Source organism: Nestor notabilis, unplaced genomic scaffold (assembly GCF_000696875.1).
Source record: "Nestor notabilis isolate BGI_N333 unplaced genomic scaffold, ASM69687v1 scaffold16228, whole genome shotgun sequence".
In the NCBI taxonomy this organism is placed as follows: Eukaryota; Metazoa; Chordata; class Aves; order Psittaciformes; family Psittacidae; genus Nestor; species Nestor notabilis.
The window spans coordinates 8922-17842 of record NW_009939762.1 but is presented as its reverse complement, the minus strand read 5'-3'; positions in this window follow the sequence as shown (position 1 = coordinate 17842).

Here is an 8921-nt window from a genome sequence, read left to right as displayed (position 1 = left end):
CACTCATGCTTGTTTAAAAGAACACTAGGATTGGCTGTCTCAGAAAGTGTATGCACGCTAGTTCAAACACAGCTACTCAGAGAGGTTATTATCCAAGTTATGAAAGGGGTCATTACTAGATGACCACAACTGTTTTTTCTCATGTTAAAATTTATTAACTAGCTTTAGCCATATGTCTAAAGCAGGAAAGTCACATAATAGATGTGCATAATTGTAATTTACCTTTCCCCACGCCCAAACTAGGCTCCTTTCACCATACCTTAATACTTTCAACTTCGTACCCAAGAACAGACATGAAAGAGTTTTTCCAGGGCAAGGCGGGATTAATAAAGTTACAGAAAGCAAATCCTGAGAACACCATTTGTGGAATGTCCTCTACCTCTTGTGCCATCCTCGTTGCAACAGCTGAAGGCTGTCAGTGTAAGGTGCTGCCACGTCACACAAGAGGCAATCTTTGGGTATTCTGGGCCTAAACCATGGAAGTTCTATATGCTTCGTTTAACATCCAAAATCCCTCCTTGATACGGGTTAGAAATCAGTCCAAACACCAGCAGGCTACAGCACAGTTTTGTAGGAGCTCAATCATGAAGAAACCTGGCACCCAGCAAAGACAGCTGTGCCAGAAGCTTGAGAACTGCTCAACTCCCACGGCATTCAAGCCTGCACATGGAGCACTGGCTAGCTCTGCTCAGAGACCGTCTGGCTAACTACAATTAAATCATGTTTCTGGACATCTGTATGCAGCTGATGAACATGTAGAGTCAATCTGAACTTCAGTCCCAGAAGGTTTACAAGATTTTGTAATAGGTATTTCTTCTAGTTTCACCACCACCAATGACGGGGGGCTTTCGGCAGCTCAGCTGCCTTCAGTGTCAGCAGCACACCAAACTTCCCCAACTAACAGCAGCCAGCACAGGCCATGCACTTGTAACTCTCTCATGAAAGAGTGAGCAACAAAATAGAACTTCACAGAACCCAACCGAAGGCACTTCTTCAGGTAAAGAAGAGGTCCTCCAACATCATCCACCACTCCAACAAATACAAACAAAATATACATAAAAGATAAGTCCTAAAGTGCTTTTTCATTGAAAGGCTGTAAAACAAACTAGAAAGGCTAGAGGAACATCCCACGTGTTGTCCACAAGCAAATAAACCACAAAACACACTCCTCTCCCCCTGCAATATTCAGGGATACTGGAAGATATATTTAACTCTTGCCCCTAGGTAACTGTGAGGACGGAGCCTAAACACTGATTAAGAGTATAACTGGTATGATTTAAAAGGAAAGATGGGACCTGTGCTCTAACACAAAACTCACAACCATCACCCACAAATGGCCCAGCATTTTGTACCTAAATGTTCTGGGACAAAGTTGAAGAGCACTCCAAGACCAGGCTTGTTCTGGTATCTTCAGAGGCTAATCAGAAAAACATGAGGGAGCGCTCCAACAGGGAACAGAAAAAGCTCTTTCAACTTTAGCTCTTTATATTTGGAAGGACAAAGCCTTACAGAATATGCCAGAGGGAACATGTCTGCGTGTGGAAAGATGGTAGGTCAGGTATCCACCGTTTTGTTCTCCTCCTGGAGAAGTGCTTGGTCACACAGTTATGCAGTTTTCCCCTCCAGCAATCCAGTGCAATCTTTCCTGAATGTTAAGGAACAAAAACCTACAATCCAGATTTTCAACCATGTCTTCTGTCATCAATATTTCTAGGCACAAATACTAGTAATTTAGTTCTAAATGTTGGTATAGACAAAACTGCAAATATTTGCCCATGATTCATGTTGGGTACCACATTATGTCTCTAAAAAATAGAGGCAAACACTGAAAAAGCGGGGTCTAAGTCCAGACTTCTTTAAAGGATATAATTATCCTCAACAGCAACTCCAGCTTCCCACCACCCCTGCTCTGCTCTCATCCCAACCTACTCTTTCGGGGGGGGGGGGGGAAAGCCACTTGTCTACAGAGCAGCTTCTTAAAATTGTAGCAGCTTGTGTCAGCTCCAAATGACATGCTCAGAACAGGAAATAGAATCTTTTCCAAATAAAAGGCACTGCTTCTCCTCAGTTTTCCATCTAACACTCAAACAGCAACAGGAAGATAAAGTTTGTTCTGGCACTTTCTGGAAGCACATGAGGTCTCTCAACCTACTTCAACAGGAATTTAATCTTTTAAGAACAAATTTCACATACAACTTAATTCAAATCACGATTACTGAAAGCTAGAGAGTTTGAAATGGGAAAATGTCCTGTGGGCTGCATCAGCTATGCAGCTGCTTCTAATTAAAGCTTCTCCTTTACTCTCTCTGGGCTACTTTCCAGCTCAAATACTTTTGAGCTCAGCCCATTTTTTTTTCCCTCCTCCTTCTTGTCTCCAGCCTGCATTTGCCTTAGCTCAGGCTCTCATGGAGCTAAACAAGAGACAAAAAAACCAAAACAAAGATATTTATCCAAATTTGAAGTTTCCACAAATCCACAGAGCTGCATTCACTCTAACAACCTAACACTACAAAGTAAAAGTAGAAGACTCACAAAAGCTGCACTTTTGGCTCTTCTGCTACAAAAGTAAACTGAAGTTACCTCCCAATACTTGGTTCTCTCTTGCTTTCAAAAGACCTCTGGAAAATGTCTGATCTGTTGGAAAAACCTCCTCATCTGCTGTGCTATATTTGCTTGGGCACATTCACAGAACAGTCTCTTCAAATGCACCTTATAGACTGCTTTAACCAGTCTTCCAGATGTTTGATTTTCATGGGAGTTTCCTATTCAGGCCCAGTGATATCATCCGGAGATGCACAGAAGGAAGCAGATGGTTTTAATTTAAAAAGCAAGGGGAAGAATTTCCTAGTAGTTTTGCTTCTCCCCCTTCTCAACCCAACACTCGCTTCACTTTGATTGGAAGATGCTTCAATGGAGCAGGGGGAAAAATGCAGTCTGATGACTAACGTGAGAAGGGTCTCAGTTACTTCGCTACAGATTTTAACCAGACTTCCCTCTGGCTCCCGGGTTCTGACTCCCACACCTACACCTCCTCTCAGGAGGGAGAACAGGATTCTCTGGTTAGCTTTACAAACGCTCCTTCCCATGTCTCAAGGCTCCCATTTATGCGTCATACTTTGAATGCAAACTATGGGATGGCCTCTCTGTTCTGCATTTAAAGCAGTACACAGCTATTGTTTCTAGTCTACAGAAAGTGCTCCTACAGTGTACCACTCCACAATACCCTCACCCAAGTCTCAACAGGGAAGGTTCAGTACAGCTTTTTCTGACCATCAGATCTCTGAACAGCTTTTTGGTCTGCACTGGTGAATCACAACAGAAAATTTTAACCGAGTAACCCAAATCGCCACTCTGTTCCCAGATTTGAAGCTAAATGTGTGTGTACTCTTCCCCTTCCCCTCTGCCCTTGTCTCAAGGGTCTCCTTTAACTTCTGAAAGGAGACAGAAGGAAACAGGAAAGGGCAGCCCATTCTCAGAAAGGGACAACTTCTGCATTTAGCTTCTTCTGGAAAACTCTCAGGCCTCATCCTGCTACAAGGTCTCCTATGGGTATTCCCCATTGACTGGTCTAGGAGTGATGAGTCTCTCAAGATAGATCCTGAGAAGACATTTGCTGCAGTCTCAGAAGCAGTTCTGCAGACTAAGATCTTGCCTTCAGCCACAGAAGTCTTCTTAAACCCAAGTTAAAATTAATTTATAAAGATCCTGCTGGAAAGAAAGGTAGGTCAAAAGCCTGGCAAAGGGGTTGGAGTTACTGGGAGTTAGAATTGGGAAAGAAGCCGCTTGCTGCCAAGCTGTTGCTGCTTGGAGTTTGGCATGCTTTGTGGTCCTCTTGTTGCCATTCTGCAGGTAAGAGGTAAAAATTGTATCATGCCATGTAAACTGGGCACAGACTTCTGCACATGGTGATAAAAACGCTGCTCACTGAAGAGGCACAGAAGCGCACACAGCTGCACAAACCGTGACAGCTTTGGGAATGAAAGGATGTGCTGAAGGAAGCTGTCCTTTTGGCATCAGCCTACTTCAGCAGTCTCTCCATCTGACCAAGAACTGCAAACAGGCCATGGTTGCCACGGTCTTTTTTTTTTTTTTTTTTATCATCAGGACCAGACAAGAGACACTGGTGTTAAACGAGTACTTTGGTTCATACAGAGGTACCGATATCCCTTCTGGAAACACAGTATGCAACAATTCTAAGGTCAAAAATCCAACCTTAAAAGCATACAAAGCATGAAAAGTAGCAAGGCGCAATTTCCTCCCTAAACCTTGGCGCACCTCTACCCCTAACTCCCTTCCTTCTCACTTCTGCTTGTCTCCCTGGCACAGTTTTGCTTTTGTTCCCTGTCACTGGGGCACCAGAGGGAAGTTGGGAGAGGCCAGCTGCCAAACATGAGAAAACTCTCTGCTTCAGGGCCCTGCCCCACATCAAACACAGACAGAATCCTGCATCCACGTGCAGCAGACTCTTGCACTCAGAAACCAGCAAGAAGTGCTGCTAAAATCTATGCTCTGCCTGTCCTTAAAACAACTCCCATACCTTACATCTCATAGCAGCCTTCCAATATCTGAAGGAGGCTTACAAGGATGCCAGAGAGTGACTCTTCATTAGGGACTGCAGCGGTAGGACAAGGGGTAATGGGTTTAAACTTAAACAGGGGAAGTTCAAGTTAGATATATGGAAGAAGAAGTTCTTCACTGTGAGGGTGGTGAGGCACTGGAATGGGTTGCCCAAAGAAGCAGTAAATGCTCCATCCCTGGCAGGGTTCAAGGCCAGGCTGGACAGAGCCTTGGGGTGACATGGTCTAGGGTGAGGTGTCCCTGCCCATGGCAGGAGGTTGGAACTAGATGATTAAGGTCCTTTCCAACCCTAATCCATAGAATCTATGATTCTACCCACGCCTTCCCAGCCTGCCTGCGACTGCAGAATTACTTTAAGTTAGCAGTGCTATCCCCAGACTCTATAAGCTACCACTTTCCCAGTCATCTAGCAGCAGGGAGATGAGAAAGGGTTTTCCTGTAATGCTCACAATTAGCATTAAGCAACAAACAACTGTTACCCTGCTCCTCTGCTGGATATGAGAACATGCAAGTAGACTCCTCCATGCTTAACACCTCAATGTACAAAAGACTGGCTAGAGATGCTTGGGGGGGCACATAACCACAACAAACCACCACCACAGTGCACAACAAAGCCAAACCCCAAATTGAAACTGCCTTTTGTCAAAGCAGGACCCAGAAAGCTTGGAAGAATGAGTCCCCTTTGTATTACTGCTGCAGATACAGCCATATTCTTTGGAATAAGGTCTATGGTCTCACCATGCTGGTCACTGAATGAGTGCAGAAAGATCTCAAACAAAAATTCTGACGTTGGAAGGCTCAAACACAGGAATGTGTAATTTTCCAAATATAAAATCAAGGTCAAAGAAGGTCAGTGATTCTATCAAACAGTGCTACAAAACGACAGCCATGGGCCACCATCGTCACCAGGGGAATGGAGGTACTTAAAGGGTGCTTGCAAGAGCAGTCTGATAAAGATCCAACTCCAACTTCCTTACAAGGGTCACAACCACTGTTCCCATAACAGAAGCCAGAAGCACCATAATAAAGGTCTCTCTTTTAATGGAGTAGATGCCGCATGATTTTCTGACAAAGAAAGCTGTTTCGACGCTAAGCTGTCACTTGCTGCTTTGCCAAATATCTAGACTAGATATTTTGCTTATCAGTGCGTATGTTACTCATGTTTTATGCATCACATCTTATCTCTGATGGAGGTTCTCCCTCAGCTGTCCACCTGTTTCTTACAGAGAGCAAGATTAGCTAGATGGACTGACCACACACTAGAACAAACAACTTGGCCCAGAGAAGGTACAGAAAGAGGAAGAGAGTCTACTATAACAACGTATTGCTCAGCAGAGGAAGTACTGCAGATAACTTGAGAAAAGTGGAAGGGGTGGAGATTTAGCTAATCAGTGAGTGATCCTCCAGAGCTAGAAGCCAAGTCATTTCCTTTAGTAACAAGTTCAGTTTACTGAACAAAACATTTCACTCTTAAAGCCATCAAAAATTCAAAAAGTGGTTTAGGTTACTACACCAGACAGAAAGTTCCCCTATTCAGAGTTCCTCATAATGCAATAAAGGAAAAAAAAAGTTTAAACCAAAACAGGATGCTAAGAATCAGACTGCTGAAGGTAGAGTCTCCACAACTGAGGGATTTTTTTTTTTTTTAATTTTTACCTTCTTTTCTGCAAAAAAGAGTTATTGAGCCAGAACTAGAAAACAGACACATACTAATCTCTGTACGCAGGCCTCTATTAGCCTTTCCAAATATCCAGGCACCTTCAAAGGGACTGAGATGTTACTTGAAGGAGGGTTTGGCTTAAGACCTGCAAGAAGTCTTTGCACAAAAAGGAAGAAGGCAACATTAGAATTATAAATAACTCTGTGTGCTTAAAAAAATATAACCATGGTCAAAGCTGAGACTGCGATAAGAGAAATGTGTCAAGATCTGGACTGAACTACAAATACTGAACCAACTAATTTTTTTTTCTTTTTAAAAAATGATCTAAGACATGGTTAAGAGGAACGTGCAAGTTTGAGAAAACATCCTTAGGAAGGCACAAGCAGCACCAGCATCAATACCAGTCTAATTACCTCCACCGTCACCCACATTCTTTGGCTCCAGACTAACACGCTTAAGTATGTGTCAGAAAGGCTCCTAACATCACACTTTCTTGTTTGAGTCTTAAAATACAGGTGAAAAGCAGGAAAAGTTCCAGCTTTCTTTTCAGAAGGGCAGCTTGTTTCTGTTGACGGCAACATAAAGCCAGGGAAAGGGAAAGACTAGGAAGCAGTAATAGTTAAAAATTTGAATTAAAAAACCCAACAGGGAATAACAAGTTACATATTTGCCTTTCTAAGGCCCTTCTGCACATAAGGTATTGATTTCAAACTGAGAAGAATTTCAAATTAGATTACAATTTCCCCTGTCTGTGCCACAGGTGCATTTTAAATATTTTGAGTTTCATGTACCACATTAATAGAAAGAACTAAATGCTGTGGCTAGGGAAGATGGATGTGCAGAAAAGGGTGAAAAGCTGAGCTGTGTATTAGTCAAGCTAAATCAACAGGACAAAATTCACTAATATTTAAAGACTGTTGGCATTAAGAGGGATTTAGCATGCTAGAAAATGGCACAACTTACACTGATGAACTAAACAAGGTTTAGAAAATAATCTATTTACTGCAGATGTAGTAAATGAACCCTGCCAAACAAGGAGGGTTTATCTTCTCACAAAATACCACTTAATTAAAAAAAAGAAATAATCTAAGTACTACAATTTGAAAGGTGAACTACATTTAAACTATACCATTCTTCAGATACCACACACTGCCAAAGCTCCTGCTGATCAGCTTTCCATGTGGCAGCAAAGTAAAGGCACCACTGAAGAGGGTGTCAACATTTACTAAAATCAATTATGCAATAAAGACAAATGTGGGTGTTTGGGGTTTTTTGTTAGCTTGTTTTTGCAACTCCCACATATTACTTGCTCTCCAGCATATAGAAAGGAATGGCACACTTCAGAGTGCAGAGGAGTTAAGAAAAACTTCATAAAACTATTCAAATTGGGTCTGAAGCTCCATAAAGCAAGGCAATTTATAAAATAGAGAACAAGTTCCAACTTAACTTGTGGGTCTGGAAGCAACATATAGAGTTTACCTCTATGATGGCTTTGGTCTCTCTTCCTAACTTAATGAAAATAAATCAAACTGACAAGATCCAAACCCAAAAAATCTGAACAAGAATCCAGATTTCTAATGTTACGAAAAGATAGCACATAAAAACTAATACATTATCAAGAAACACCAACTCTGCTAAACCTGAATGCATTGAATGTGCCTGATAAGAAAATATTAACAATTCATATTTCCTTTCTGGCTAGGACCTGAGTGAAAGACAACTGGCAATTAAATTAGAAATTAAACCAACTTACTTGCAATATCCTGTCCCATTCTGATATGGAATGCACTTTCCCTCATTAACACATGGCTTGGAATCATCCATACACTGCAAAGCTGAAAGAAAACGACAGTCAAATAAGTAGCCATACATGTCAAGTCAAAGCTTCATTAGCATATTTTGAGGAATTAAAATCTTATAGTAGAAAATTTTGTATGTCTGGAACAAAAACAAAGACATCACAGAGATTAATTTAATCTCTGGCAGCATCACAAGAGCCAGACTGAAAGAAGAATCAAATACAGATTTGTTCATCAGGCAACTAAATGTTTTTAGAATTTCTTTTACATAGATTTCCAAAGCAAAGCATGAAGTAATTTCTACAAAGACATTAATGTCAGCACTCATGTATTTTGGCTTAAGTGTCACCAATTACTACCTTCTGATCAAAATTCTAGACTGAGATTCACCAAAATAACAAGGCAACTACTCCTAAGCCTTCTTTGAGAAAATTTTGTCTCAAATCTTTCCTACTACCTCTAGGGACACTAGACACCGAAACAGGGGCATCTGTCCCTCAAACTCACCTACTGTACATTTCTAGCAATCCAGAATTTGCTGCAACATCATTACTGTTGTGGCACCCCGATTATCAGGATTGTGTTTAGGAGTCAGTGAAAACACCAGAGATGTTAAAGACTTGCAGCAAAGAATTTGTTATTTCTAAGGAGGAGATATACTCTGTAGCTCAAACTGACATTTTTGGTGTTACATTTTAAAAAAAGGATTAGGTATGATACAGTTCAGGGCTGGTCTATTTTTACCCAAGTCTACTGCAAGCTCTAGTGGGGTCTGTTCTGATCAGCTCTGACAAATGGCTTGTCTCTTCACAGGGACCTGAAGCAGCACCCCACAGCTATTTCTGAAGCAGAAGAGTGAGAACTATGGAAAAGCTGCAGGAGCA